At 38.0% G+C, this 15,083-nt stretch overlaps 1 protein-coding gene, 1 long non-coding RNA gene and 1 pseudogene across 3 annotated transcripts in view; 1 reads left to right on the top strand and 2 right to left on the bottom strand.

The window, feature by feature from the left end:
- The window catches only part of LOC136246457 (uncharacterized), a 17,334-nt gene extending 13,345 nt beyond the window's left edge, over window positions 1-3,989 (bottom strand). Inside the window, exon 1 of the long non-coding RNA XR_010696432.1 lies at window positions 3,896-3,989. This is a non-coding gene — a long non-coding RNA (uncharacterized lncRNA). The remainder of the gene's footprint in view (window positions 1-3,895) is intronic.
- The window catches only part of LOC136246446 (deleted in lung and esophageal cancer protein 1-like), a 24,233-nt gene continuing 13,101 nt past the window's right edge, over window positions 3,952-15,083 (top strand). The window contains exons 1-4 of one of the 2 annotated variants that reach the window (XM_066037924.1): window positions 3,952-4,085; window positions 5,071-5,236; window positions 7,800-7,920; window positions 8,519-8,603. The gene's annotated coding sequence lies outside the window, so the exon portion shown is untranslated. The remainder of the gene's footprint in view (window positions 4,086-5,070; window positions 5,237-7,799; window positions 7,921-8,518; window positions 8,604-15,083) is intronic. The other variant, XM_066037926.1, reaches the window with a different exon arrangement.
- Window positions 10,188-13,075, bottom strand: LOC136246349 (uncharacterized; annotated as a pseudogene).

The following is a 15,083-nucleotide window of genomic DNA, read 5'->3' as shown; positions in this document are numbered from 1 at the left end:
TAGTGGCTTCATCTGAACTAGACGAATTTCTCAGTTCCACAATATCGTCAAGAGATCTCCATTCATCCCACTCAGCTCCATAGCCTATGCATCAAACTTTAACATGGCCACGTTCACTATCGGCTTATATTACTCTCAAACGGTAAAGTTTCTCAGATGAACTGTCATCACTTCTTCCATTGCTTTTAGTAAATGACAACGGACGTGATACTATAGACCTTTTCGGCACAGTTACATCAGCTAATTCACGATAATCTCTCTTAGGGACGGAATAGTGTGACCTGGTAGCCATTCTTGTTTAGCAAAAAAATCCGGAAATGTCACGGAGATTGCAGTGTTTCGCGTTCAGTACAAAATCGTTTGATATGAGCAGGTCAGCATTCAGACAATGTTTGTGACAACTAAAATGATAGTATGACATTTTGTTACAAACTTGAGATACATGGTAGGTTCATGATAACATACAGTCAAAAACAACACACACAAGTACTTTTGTTTATGTACTGATTTCAGGTTAGAATTATCTACTACTGATATGATGAAAACTTTTTAGATCCAAATTTGAATCATGTGACACATTTTGTCAGTTTAATCTCATTTTACAGATCCAGTTATGTATCAGATCTAACTGTGTGTGTTCATGGAAGCTGCTGTAATGGAAGGAGTAGCTCCACTACAAACAAATGTTGTATCATCAACATACTGGCCCATATCAGTAACCTGTAAAGGTAGATCATTCATGTATATCAACAATAACAATGGTCCCAGTACATTGCTTGAGGAATCCCACCTTTCATTTCTCTCCATTCTGAAGACTTATAACAGCACTTATGATCTCTATCACTTAAATAGTTTTGAAACCAAGATAGTACAGAAGTTATAACACCAAGATTGTTGATTCTTTCCAATAGTAAACAGTAGTCAAGGAAGTCAATTAGTCAAATGCTTTATGAAACTCAAGAAAAGCAGCACACACTACTTTCCCTCCATCTACATATATGATGTACAACATAAAGCAAGATGTCCTCTGCTGATTTTCCACACCTTGGTGAGGATGAAGTAATTTGTTTTGCTCCAAGTATCAACTAAACTGAATTGATACAATCTTTTCTAATGCTTTGACAAGGACAGGAATCACAGATATGGGCCTATAATTGCTGAGGTCATCACAATCATCACCCTTGCGAACTGCAGTTATAAGAGACTATTTCCAACCAGTTGGAATTACTGTATACAGTCTTTTAGTAATCGGTTAAATAATTTAGCTCCATTATTCTACCTGACTAGAGCAGTTTAACTAGTGTGACTGTTTATCGTACAATATGGTAGTACTATATGAGTCACAAATAAAAAATAGAATAAAACAGAAACCAGCTTCACAATACCTTCATGGTGCCTTGGCTATAATGGTTAAGTATAATCAAATCCAAAAGTGCCTTTAGTACAACCTGACATGCTTCCTTTAGGATGCTACAAACTTTAATTTCTATTGCATTTTTTACAGTTTTCATCACGATAACTATACTTATACTGTTAACACAGCCATAGTGATCATCCTACATACTCTTATGCTGTAATGCACACCAGTTCAACTTTAAGTATCGGCTGTGTTATATGACATAAAAAACCTGTACTGGAAATAGACAATAAATATTGGATATCAGTACCGGATGTAAAATGTGGTATTGGTACATTCCTATAACAGTAACAGGCACTGATTGGGGGGGGGGGGGGGGGGGGGGGGGGGTAGGAGGGAGGATGGCAGGTTTACTAAAATAATTCTATAATCATAATGCTAATCATGAATAAATCTCTTTCATCATTATGTTAATGCAGATTTTATCAATATGAACTAAATCCCTACATTGCATGCCAATCAATTCCAATATGCATAAATGAGACAATGGGCAGTATTAGCGCAGAGGAGTTCTTGAAAGCAAAATATGGGGTCTGCTTTAGGGATTATCAATAATAAAACAGTTCGTACTGTTTCTCTATGTGTTTCATGGTCTTCTTCGTTTGGTTTCAGTTAAAAATCTATCCTCAATCAGCAAGAATCGCCATCAGCTCACTCGAACATTTCACAATAATCTTGAGGGACTTGCTGAAAGCGATACTGGACCATATCAACTTGTAAATCGACGGACACATTTTACAAGACTAGAGCCCACAATGTTTATAAGCGTCAAAGATACTGTATCTTCTTCTCTAAAAGATTATACAAATTTACATCCCTGTGTTTCAATCAGCATAATTGGCAAAGTAGTATTAGAATCGGTAAAACTTTGACACCATTTTATTCTTTGTGATGTCAGCATTTCAAACATCTTAATTACAAGTATATGTGACCTTCCATATATGAGTTATCAATCAATCAATATCAATGTCCACTATAACGGCTTATGTGCATGTGGTGCATGTATTTTTTGAAAAGTTTTATGTGGCTTTAAGGGTTAATAGTGAAAAACATATAATGGGAATTATAGCTATAATCTTTAAGGTAATGTGGAGCATGTGATCAATAGATGAGATCGTTCACATTCATTTATTCATTAGAGTATACCTAAGCTATAATACTCCTACATATCACACAACACAGAAAGGAATGAGTAGTATGTCCACTTTTATAACCACTGGTCATGATCAGCCTGTAGTGGTGGATACAGGGGGTTGTAATGGTTTTAGCTGAAACCCCTCTGAAAATGGTGCACGCGCCCCAAATTTATATACGATTCGTGTGGGTGATAAAATCACCAACAGTTATACATAGTGTATTACATTGGGACCTTTTATTACTGGCCAAACATTGTACTTTTGCCTTTGAAATCAGTGAAAAAGTTATTACAACGTTTAAGCGTGTTAAGCGGCTCTAAAAACAATTGTCGTTTTGATGAGCACAAGCATAGACAAAACTTTCTGCGATGGCCAGATTCAAGTATGAAACAATGTTGTAGAGTGATTTTTACTGATTCATTGCTAGCTAGTTTATAGATCTAAGTAGCCACCAGGCCACTGAGCTATCCAGACTGAGTTAACATTCACCCCAGGTGGACTAGCTATGCACTTCTCAGTCTGGGATCACAGTTATTGAAACTGAACTACCTGAACCTGAAACCTCCTCTGAAAATTCCTAGATCCGCCACTGGCCTGTACTGGGATACAGCTACATAATTATGTGCATAAGAGCTATCATGTTACTGTGTGCTTCACTGTACAAGCTAGACAACAACATTGTCAGCTCTTTCTCTGATTTAAATATTAAGAAATTCAGGGCTCTCAACTTAAAATCTGGGCCACTGAGACACCCAGTGCCGGCTATTAAATAGTCACTACTCACTATAATTATCTGATTATTTCATAAGACAAGTGCAATGTGATTAAATTCCCGAGTATACTGATCTTTACTAGCTGTTATGCACCTATCAATGTTAGGCCCCTACCCCCCCAGTAAGGGCCATGTGGGGATTTGACACCCTGCAAGAGCAATAACCCCACTACTGGGGCCTAAGTGTTTGTCTAATCCCCTACCTACCACCTATATTCCCCCGAGGTATTCCCCCACTCCATGATCAACGCCGGTTCGCTGGCTACTGACGGGTCAACGTCACGCGATTTAACTAAACATAGTTACACAATTGGATTGCTATAAAATGCTTGTGTCAAAAGCCCCACTACTGGGGGTAACTTTGTAGGTGAACCCCCGTATAAACCCCCTATGGATCCCGTAGTGGGGGTACTGGGGGTTACAATTGATAGGCGCATTACCCACGGTATACCTATCTGCATAGATAGCATGTCAGGACCGGAAATTGTGCGTTGCTAAGTGGCCTCGCCCGAGGACACAACACGAACACGAACAAGAATCAATAATATACTACACAACACACACAAACACCTGTTATAGAGTGACTATCAGCTATCGGCAAGGACAACCACTACCAAAATCACGCGACTGGTGTAGGTAATATACGGAGGGTATACGATGACTGGTGGATATTCGTGGGGAAGTGAAGCAGGCAAAATGGTTAACAGGAACGCAGCATAAGGAGCGAGAGTAGGAACGATACCAAAAATGATCACGTGTAGTAAGTGTTTGTGATGTGTTTGTACGGGATGTATAATCCTCCAATTGGTCTGTTAAATATGTTTTGTTAGCCCACCTGGAGTAGTCTCAAACCGCGGACCACTTTTTTTTCACTTTGTCATTGTTTCTCCGTACCCAGTGATAAAGAGAAAAAGTGGTCTGGTCACGCGAGACTACTCTCGTTCATAAGGCAACTATTTGATGATTTTCAGTTTCTCATCAGAAGATTAAAAAAGTGGAGTACAGGCAGGTGCGAGGCTGGTGTGCGGGCGGGTGGGTCATTATCACACTACATGCTACAATTGCTAGGCTATGACAAGATACTGGACAATTTCTGATGTACTGTCAGCTCCACTAACAAGCACAGTGGCACTGTTTGACACTTTTTGCTTGCAAAATTCTGTAAACATTATAATGATGAAGGGCTCACTTCACAAATCTGACACCCCAATAAACATTACTTGCACAGTACACGAGGTACAGTAGCTGCTGTACAGGTGTGGCAATCTTGAAAACTAACCTCAATATTTTGTTGTTCAGACAAATAATGATTAATCTGTAATAATAGGGGAAATATCTGTGGCAGTGAAAATACATGTGGGTACTCATGAGAAACAGAAGATCACCAAATTGTGGCCTAAATCACTTTCAGTAGCTGGTCAATTTAAAGTCTATTGTACAGTAACATGTCACTCAGATGTTTAGTATTAGTCGTTGTTTTTTTCTTATAGTCCCGGCTTGTAAACAGACCAATATGTTTGTTGGGGAAGTACACTATATACAATACAAGGTGATGATATGAGCTATAGGTTGCTTTACTACCACTGTCAAAGTCCTTGCAGTCTTGACTGGACAACGTATCACCTTGATCTGTTATTTGAAGTGTTGATCAGTGTTTGACCTGTGAATATAGAACTACAATGTTATATAGAATTAATACTTTAGTTCTATATTGAGAACTACTTTTATTTTGTATTATATTGTAGGAATTGAGATGAACCATACAGACAGTTTTGTCAATAGTGGAATTGCTTTATCCCATCAATCCTTTGTAACCATGGATGTCCTGCAAGATGTACAACCTGTAACTAGGCCACTTCAACTGAATCTTTTGTTTCTTGGGCCAAATTCAGCCAAGTACAGGGTCAGAAGGTTAGTAAAATTAAAATATTTTTACCAGCTGAAGAGTGATTTTGCAAGTCAAATGGTGGCTAAGCGACATTGATCATGATTGCTGTATGAGTAGGCAGCGATGTGGCTAGATATGGTTAGATATTGAGCATTGCTTACTTAACAAAGCCATATATGGGCACTCTCTCTGCATAACTCATCACCTTATTTGGATGTGAGCTAGGCTAACTTACTCACTCCTGATTACTAAGTGTGTAGGTTGGTAAACTAGAGGATAAGGTTTAGTCACTATACCAACTGAGGTTACAAATTGCTGCTCACAAGCCTTAAATGTTATTCAAGTTAAATATGGTCATTATTACTCATCACAATGTTATGGTGTTACTGGTCTATGCATTATGTACTGTTCATCAAGTATACATGTTGAATCATAGATATACGACTCTTAAAAGGGATTGGAAATGGCGTCACATGCCTAAAATAGCCATGTTTTGAATGGGAATGTGTCTCCTGTAATTTGTACCGCATACTAAATTATTGGCCATTGATGGGAGTTTTGCAGGTTTTGTGAGAGGGGTTAGGACCCGTTAACAAAGTGTGTCACAGTATTACTAGCTTTGTTCAATGGCTTGGGCATTAGATTAATGCTTGATAGACAAATAGTTGTGCTACACAACAACCGTGCAGAGTTAAAGAACAGAAACATTAGGGTATTACAGCACCAAGCAATGTTGTAACTAAGGAATGTGCAGTATTTAAACCAGGGGTATGACTTACTAACCGTTCTGTTCAATTCTAATGGCCAAAAGTGTTCTAAAAGCCATATACCATTGATACCAGGAAGTGTGTGTAGAGGCTACAGGTACCTTGGTGTAGAGATGATAACAAAATAGCACGATATAACAAGTTTCTTTTGTGGGAAAGGCCATTCAATGGCTTCCACCAAAGCAGCTTGTATCATTCAACCTAAGCTTAAGCACCGCTAAAACAAATTTTACGAAAGTCTGTTTTATGAAGTGAAGTCTCGATACAATTCAGTGAGACGTCGTGATTTCTGTCTACAAATACATATGAGATTAGTCAGGCAAAGTTATGTGTGCGAAAAAATGGTTTAGAAATTTCACCTAAGTTCTAAGCGCTTTAACAAAACAAAAGTATTTCTTCATGAAACGTGAAGAGTGATCTGATTATCAAGTCTACCCCACTCTACCCCACTCTGCTCCACCATTTGTATTTTTTGTATTGAGACTATTGAGGGCCACGTGAAGTACCAAATAAAATAATGCAATTAATGGCAATAATATTTGGTGGTGCTTAAAACGTGTCCAACCTCCTCTGCATTCAACCTTACAGAACTTTCATATTATACAAAACCTACAGTAATAGTCTACAATAAGAAGTGTTAGTCTTCTCATGCTCTTCAAAGCGGTAGCAAGCGAAATGTGCCTTGTACATCTACCTGGTGATGTCAAATGTACAAGTAGTATACTGGGTGTGTGACGCCATTTCCAATCCCTATTAAGAGTCGTATATCTATGGTTGAATGTAGTCATGTGAAGGTGTTGTATTGTGGTACCTAACCAAAGTGGTGGTCCTGAGTGATTGTATAACTGACACTATTGTTTGTTGTTGTATCTTGTCAACAGCTTGTGGGCCTGTAACAACAAAGTGTTTTAGTGTATTCTATAATATTAGTACAGTGAAACCTTATATTACCACCTCCTTAATAAGACAAGCTCAGGGGGGTAGGACAGGACCACATACACTACGGAGCACTAACAAAAATATTTGTTTTAAACATATTCATACTACCTGTTGAAATTAATATATCGTACAAAAACGATTGTATTGTAATCATTGATGACCACTGTTACTGTTGATGTGAAAGTCGTCACCACCACACATAACACTACTAGTGTGATATACACAAAAGGAATACTGGACATCATAACATTACAAGAGTTTTGTTGCTTCAAAAAAAAACAAATGACAAACAAATTCCTCTGGTACAAATGACATGTTGTTAATAACTCCACCTCATCATAACACACACAAACTCAAACCCACAATTACTGCTCACATCTTAGTGTATCAAAGTGTCCAGTGTATACCAGAGGAATAATACTCCTTGTATGTTGTAATGAAGTGACAGAATTTTTAAGGCCTAACAAGGTCCAGTATTGTAGCAACGAAATAATGTGATGAGTTGTGTAGAGTGTGAAGTTGTGTGTCTGTTGGTGTGTCTGTTGATATGTAGTAGCAAAATTTTAAAGAATTCTTGATCTGTAAAATTTTCTTTTTTCTAAGGTTCCTCTCTGTACTCGCTTTATTGCAGTCAACAAAAATGTGTATGTTCACAATTTGGGCTGTATGTGCGTGTGTGTGCGCGCGCGTGTGTGTGTGCGCGCGTGTGTGTGTTGTGTGTGTGAGTGTGTGTTGTTAGAGCTGTGTTGCAGAGTTATTCTAATGGAACAGTCACTGTTGAAATTGTGTTATTATCATAAGACTACGTCGCCATTTGTATATACTTGATGTATTTAACATGTATTCAAGTGTTTCACATACAGTTAACACTATTTTACAGGACACATTCAGGTTTCTCGGTGACAAGCCAGTCAATACTAGTATCAGGCTGAAAACAGAGAGACACTTCTTCCTCTACTAAGAAGAAAGAAGATCACTTCATGTACAAGTAACACAATAATGTATGTAACTGTGTCTGTCTGTCCGTCCGTCTGTCTGTGTGTATTATTATGGTACAGAAGTGTTCACGTACAGTCAGCTTGTTGTTATGAATATCACTAAGGTGTTAATCTGTTTATCTCTTGACCTGTGCTGACATAATTGTAGTGTCCCATATCTTTTGTACTGTTAGTGTTGAGTTGTACTGTGTCTATGGTGATGACATAAACTAGGGAGTGTTGTGTGTTCTGTGTACATTGTGTGTGTAGTGATGTGCTATGGGTGGAGGTGTTGTACCTTTCTTTGTGCCATGTGTGTAGTTATTGTTATAATACAGGTTGTTCCTCTTGTCCTTGCCAATTAATAATATCTTTATTTCTAAGAGACTGGATGAACATATCATGAGATACTGTATCACTGTTTGAAATCATGTATGTGTATTAATCTTGTATGTGTATTAATCTTTAAGTATTGTACGTTTTTAATTGTTGTTGTTTTATTTAAATCATAATCCGGTTTTCTAGTTTAAGTGTTGTAATGTACAGTTTGGTGAGATGTGGGAATGGGACACAAGATACTTTGTACTAGGATTAGTACTGACAGTATTGTATTTTTGCCCAGGTATATCCGGTATTGAGAAAATACCCTGGTATCCGGTATTTCACAGTATCTTGGTAATCTACTAATACACATTTTAACCAAGCCGGTAATGTTTATTTGTGTTAAAACAGTCAACTGTTAATCTGTAGTTATTATCCAAAGTTGGAGATATACCACAAGTAAAAGTTATTCATGGCTAACAGGTTAAATTCATTTTGCTAACTGCTACACAGTTGATACAAGTAATGGTTGGCTCTACAGTGTAGCCTGAAACCTCACAGTTTACTGTTAGGCAGGACTTGTGGTCACCACCAAACCATCAACACATAATACCAAAGACCTGATGTTTGGCTTCCCTCATAGCCTAATGGAATTCATACCAATATTACTGGTAGATTTGAAAGTGAATATCTCTCCATGTGTTTATACTGCAGATCACTCTGGATGGGATCGCTTCAGTGCAATCGAGATCAATTTTTCAGCCCCGTTTATGTTACGAAGGCCAAGCCCACTCCAATGTGTAAAAACTTAAACCCATAATCATAAATTGTATCAAACTAAACATTGTTGATTGAGGATTTGTGCTCTCTATTTTGCCAGGCTAGCAGGCATGATGAACTCTTGCGTAAATGTTGGCCTCGGTGTTGGAGACTACTCTCAACTCTGTGTAGTTAGTTAACTGTTGACTTGTACATGTACATGTTTGCTTTGAGTCCTAGTGTAGTTCTAGAGGGTGTCTTTCTGTATCGTCGCCTAAATACTTTGCTGTAATTACTTCATTTCATCATTACAGTCGCCATTTTAGCTGTAACTGTCCATACCTTTATTCCGTTTATTAAAGTTAAATTGAACTGCAAGGTCACAACTGTTTACATGCTGATGTGAGTCACATTGAATTGAACTGGACCACCTCAGGTAGATACCCCATTCATATTTGCATGGCTTGATTCGGCATGTGTTTTAAACTTTTCATCTGAATGGATGCCCCAGTTATGAATTACTAACTGGAAAGTGAGGCGGCCATTACACTTTGCTTTCAGCTACATATGTTCAGCCCATTATACAGTGCTATACTGTACCTCATTCCTTAAGGTAATGGCTGAGGCTGTGGGCTTGATTTTTTCACTGTTCGGCTTTGCTTCGTTGCAAGGCATGCCATACAGCAGTACATACAATGTATGCATCAGGGACTTATCTTTGTCCTCCGTTTATTTTTGCTGACAGCCCAAGGTGTCGATTCACGGTAGTGAGATGCATGGCTTCCCTACGTTTGTAAACAGGAATTGTCCCTATTTTCCATGGTAACTGGATTGAGAGGAACTTCTAGTACTGCTCTTTTTTTGCAATGCTGTGTAATGGGCTGAAAATAGGTGAAAGTGTGCACTATCAATACAGTAATTGATAGTTGGAGCACACAAATTGTCTGTATTTTCGTAGTGACTGGATTGACTACAGAGGTGCTTCTCTTAGGCCAACATTTATCAATACCTTGTTTCCCGTCCTGTAAAAAGCATCAAGCAGGGGAGGGCGGGAGGTTATTATTATTATTTAATTAAAATTCATTATTGTCATAAAACGTGTAGCTGCATGCTTGAAAGAGGGTTTACTATAAAACTGAACATAAAGTAGCTACACATGTAAAAGAGGGTTTGCTATAAAACTGAATATAACTACATACGTAAAAAAGGGTTTACTTTTCTTTGGTGGTAGAATTTTTGATGGGATTGACCCCTGATTCCTTACATTCATCACACATAAGTAGGAAAGTAGAATCACCACCAGTAGAGATTAAACCACATCCACAGTTAAAACAAATTGGTTCAAAACCACAAGAGTAGTACAATTTTTCTATTGGATCGGTACACCTGTGATCTTTCACACAAACATTCTTTAGTCTTCCAGAGAGCTCCAAATCAGAAAATAAAACCCCACAAGTATAGACACTCTCTTCCTCAAGATTAGAAACCTCTTGATGTGTAAGTTTGTGCTTACAAAAGATGAGACGCCACTTGTCACATTCCTCACATTGTACTAACACACCAATATTTTTAAAACATGCTGTTGGCTAGGGATAAATCCAATTATCTCTCTTGTAGGTTTTCTTGTTGAATACTCAAAGAAGGTATATATTGTTCAGTTGTGATAGTCCCATAGAGTTCTTCAAAGCTTTTATAATGGCCATCATCACCAGGAACTGGATCTGGTAAGTAGTGTAGTGATTTAAATATGTCTAAATCAAGGCGAACTGGCTTACAAATCAGACAAGAAGTGTTTCCACATTTCATTACTTGAAAGGAATAGTGCCGAATCTGACAACAGTGCTTAATGAATGCACATATATCTGCTTTGCTTTTCAGAGCTTTCTTTGTAGTAGTATCAGAGGTAAGTGTATGGTCAATGAAAGTAGAACTGACCAGAAATCTTCTCCAGTCGCAGATTCAAATATTTCAAAACCTTTTTTTTCAATTCCAATCTCTTAAATATATCATTCAACATATCAGTGCATGGTTTTAAAAACAAAGCCACTTCACCCTGTTTGGATCCAACCTTTTCTCTTAACTGTTTTAAGATGTTGCAGTTCTTAATTTTTTCCTCAGTCTCATCTGAGATTTTTGATCTCATAATCCCTATACACTGAAGCCCTATGTTTAGCAGAGACATTACTCTTTCAACTGGACTCTTCCAGGAATGATTTGGTGCGGTTCTGCATGCTACCAAAAAATCAAGATTCAGATTCAAAAATAAAGTTATTAAAGACAACTGAACAGACACATAAGTTAACCTGTGGTCTGGACCTTCATCACTGTAGATAAAAAGCACTGTACCGAAGCCAATACTGTGTCTAAGTACAGAATGTAGTTCTGTGGCATGCCGTAATGGACCTGAAATACAGCATCTTTCAAACCAACTAGTACCTGGCCTGAATACCAAGAGCCCTCAAATTTATCAGGAATGTCGATTCGCAATATAACACTTGGTATCAATGAAAATTTTGTGAAGTCATGGTCTCCAACTGCAAAAGTTTCAGTTCTTGATACAATAACTTGTCTTCCTCGCTCAACAGCAGCCACAGGGTACCCCGGCTCACCAACCTTAATTTTATGCTTATTGTCAATGGAAACAAGGATTGAATTCTCTTGAAATTTCACAGCTAGTTCACGTTGATAGCGAAAGAGTGCAGCACAACAATGTGCATCTGGATGGTCTTTTTGAAATAATCGCTTTTGAATTGCATGTTTGACATTCAGTTTACTGTGGTAGTTCAAAGAGACCTTAGCATGAGGATTTCGTGGACAAAAATTTAACGTTACTCATGGTTCTGATGGTATAGCAGTATCTGGTGGGCAAAGCTTTGAAACTTGATCACGAACAGATATAGCCTTAGCCATAAAACAGGTATCTCCATGACGTCTCTCATGCACTGCAGTGTATTCTGAAATATACTGGGTACATTTTTCCCAAACTACTGCATACTTTGTTGGAAGGCCATGATTAAAATACCTCAAATCAATGATTAGGTCTGGATCTTCTGCTGAGAGTACCTCTTGAACTCTGGCATCCACTTCTCTCTCCTCTAGAGTTCGTGCAGAACAACAATCTTTCATTAGTTCGCTGTAAATATTTCTTAGGACGTATGGCTTAGTTCTGTTCATGAGACAACCAAAGTGGTTGATGAATTCCCGTCTCATAACCCTCATATGAAACACAGGCATGTCTTCAGATAACTTTAAAATTATCTTTTGATTTAATGAGAGTAATTCTTGAGGACTAGAGCTGTCTGGTAACCTCCAAAGAAGATTGTGATTTAAAACACTTCCTTTAGAAGAACAAGTGTACAACATGCTAGGCATAGTACCCTTTTCCAATTCCTTTATGTACCTAAATATTAACAGACATTCACAATTCACCTAAAATACATAACACTATACAATATACTTATCACATATGTAACATGCCAGTGGTCACACTTAATTGGTCTGGCATGTATACATTATCATAGTAGTGCATGTGGTAACTAGAATTTACTTACTCGTATCTACGTCTTCTATCTCCTGGAGCAATATCCATCACAGCTACTGGTGTGTATGGTTCAATTTCCTTAAGTGCTTTATCATTTGGCTCAAGACATGAAGAAATTTTAGCAGAGATCTTCAGAAGGAATTCTGTGTGGGAAGAATCAGTGGCCGATGAAGGGCACAGCAATTCATGATGCCTTTTCTGGTATTTGCTTTTTTCTTCTAAGTATGCTGCATATGAATGAATTGATGACATTAAACCTGTGACAGCCTCCTTTAGCTGCTTGAAGTTTTCCTTCTTAAACCAACTAGTTGTAATTTATCCTGAAGGATCAGGGCATGATGGTTTAGTTCAGTATGATTAAGGTTTTCAATTGAACGCTTGCAGTGTTTGTGAGCTTCTGGACAATTTGTAACCCACAGAGGAAGCAAATACTTCTGGAATCTTTGGTGTTCTATCAGCAATGGTGTTGTGGTGTCCGTCTATGTACCACAGTGTATCTCGAAGTGACCTCAAAAATGACACACCATGTTCCAATGCGTCAGTCCAGCGAACACCCATTTTTCTCATGAGAGCAAGTATATCATTGTACATACTATCTCTTTTATCTTTTACTTTAACACAAAAGGGTAGCCCATTGTCTCCAAGTTGAAGTTGCTTTTGTACCCGCTTACGAAGTGCAAAATTACATTTGATTATAGCTCTTACTAGCTACTACTGTATGTAAAATACGGTACCAATGTCGCGAGCAAAAGGGGGTGTGACAGCCGTTTCGCTCATCCCTCCACTGGAAGGATGAAGACTCGAAAACGAAACTAATAGCTAACTACTGTATATTCTAGCTTAGCTACATACAGTAGTAGTAAGAGCGTATAGTAATCATTTCGCCAGGACATCTATGAGTGACGAAGCAGTGCAGTTCACAGCTGTAACAGTACACGCAATCAATTACAATCACGCTACATTGTAAGGATATCTACGAGGGATGAGTTCACAGCTGTAACAGTACAATCACCCTAACATTGCATAAGCCATATAAATGCCCGTTCATTGTGATGCGAGTTATTCCGTTATTCCGCTATTCCTTATTCCGTCTTTTACAAACTCCCGTAAAAACATGATGATTTGGTGCAGTCACCATTTAGGCTTCATCATTAAGGCTTCATCATTAAGACTTCATCGTTAAGGCTTCATCATTAAGGCTTCACCATTAAGGCTTCATCATTAAGGCTTCATCATTAAGACTTCATCATTAAGGCTTCATCATTAAGGCTTCACCATTAAGGCTTCATCATTAAGGCTTCATCATTAAGACTTCATCATTAAGGTTACCATATACAGGAAATTCAGCTAATGGAAGCCATATGGGAAAGAAGCCATAATGTTACCACAAGAATTCATTTATTGCATCATGCGATTAGATTTATGCAATAACAATATGGCCACGATGCGTGTTACAGCGCGTGGCTTTGTAGTAAGAAGAAATTCGTTATTGTTTAGAGAGTAATAGTGAAGAAGACATTCACAGAAGTAAGTAAAGTGGCAAAGAATGTTTCTTTAAGACGATTCGCATCTTTCGCGCAAAGTTTTGGCGGCAAGGATAATTTGTGGTTTTAGTATGTTATCCTAAACGGTGAGTAGAGCACTTCTGCGTCAGTTTTCTTTAGTATACTAACGAGTTAGACCTCTGTATTTGTGCTGGCTTATGTAATATACGTAGGAGTAGTGACCTATCGTGTAAAGAAATGGCTTCTGTGGCTGTAGCGAATAGTACGGGCAATGTTTCACAACTCTGCAGGTTACAAGAAATTTATAATTGTTAATAGCTCTGTTGCGTTAATAGCTACCTAGTCTTCTGTGCTATTGGTCACTAACTAGTAGTCTGTGCTAACGTCCAGTGTTGCAATAGTGGCCTAATACTTGTTCTGTTTATTGCAAGTTGACGCCAAATAGTTACTTCGAAGGTGCTGGTAACTTGCGATGTAACTCAGCAAATAAAGAGTTCACTTATCTGAATTTATCGCTGATAGTAGGAGATACCTTGCTCTTTCAATTGCAATCAAACATCAGTGTGTAACATGTAAGGTCTGTGTGCTAGAACTGCAGTTTGTAGAGGCTGCGTTTAATTGGATTTTAAATGACTTCCGGTATACCGTAACCTTAAGGCTTCATCATTAAGGTTTCATCATTAAGGCTTCAGGTTTATTACCAACAAAAGTCTTTATTAATCAGGCGCATTTCAAATCATCTGAAACAACAATAGTATCGAACTGGCCAGTTTTTATCACACAAAACAAATCAGCAAACGTCTGGTCTTCTTCACACAGTTCTACAATACTCCAAGGAATTAGCTGGCGACCAAAAGTTACTATTTGAATGCTTACATACATCAACACTGTATACACGTGGCAACGAAAATATTAGATCAAAAAAGTGTATTTCAAAATATTTTAAAATATGAAATACATAATAATTACTTATGCGGCAGCAAATAGTTGATGCGGGCGGTGGACGGGAAACAAGGTATTGATAAATGTTGGTCTTACTGTTCTTCATTTGGGCAGTTAGT

This window comes from Dysidea avara, chromosome 2 (genome assembly GCF_963678975.1).
Source record: "Dysidea avara chromosome 2, odDysAvar1.4, whole genome shotgun sequence".
Lineage (NCBI taxonomy): Eukaryota > Metazoa > Porifera > Demospongiae > Dictyoceratida > Dysideidae > Dysidea > Dysidea avara.
This window is presented reverse-complemented; position numbering and strand designations above follow the sequence as displayed.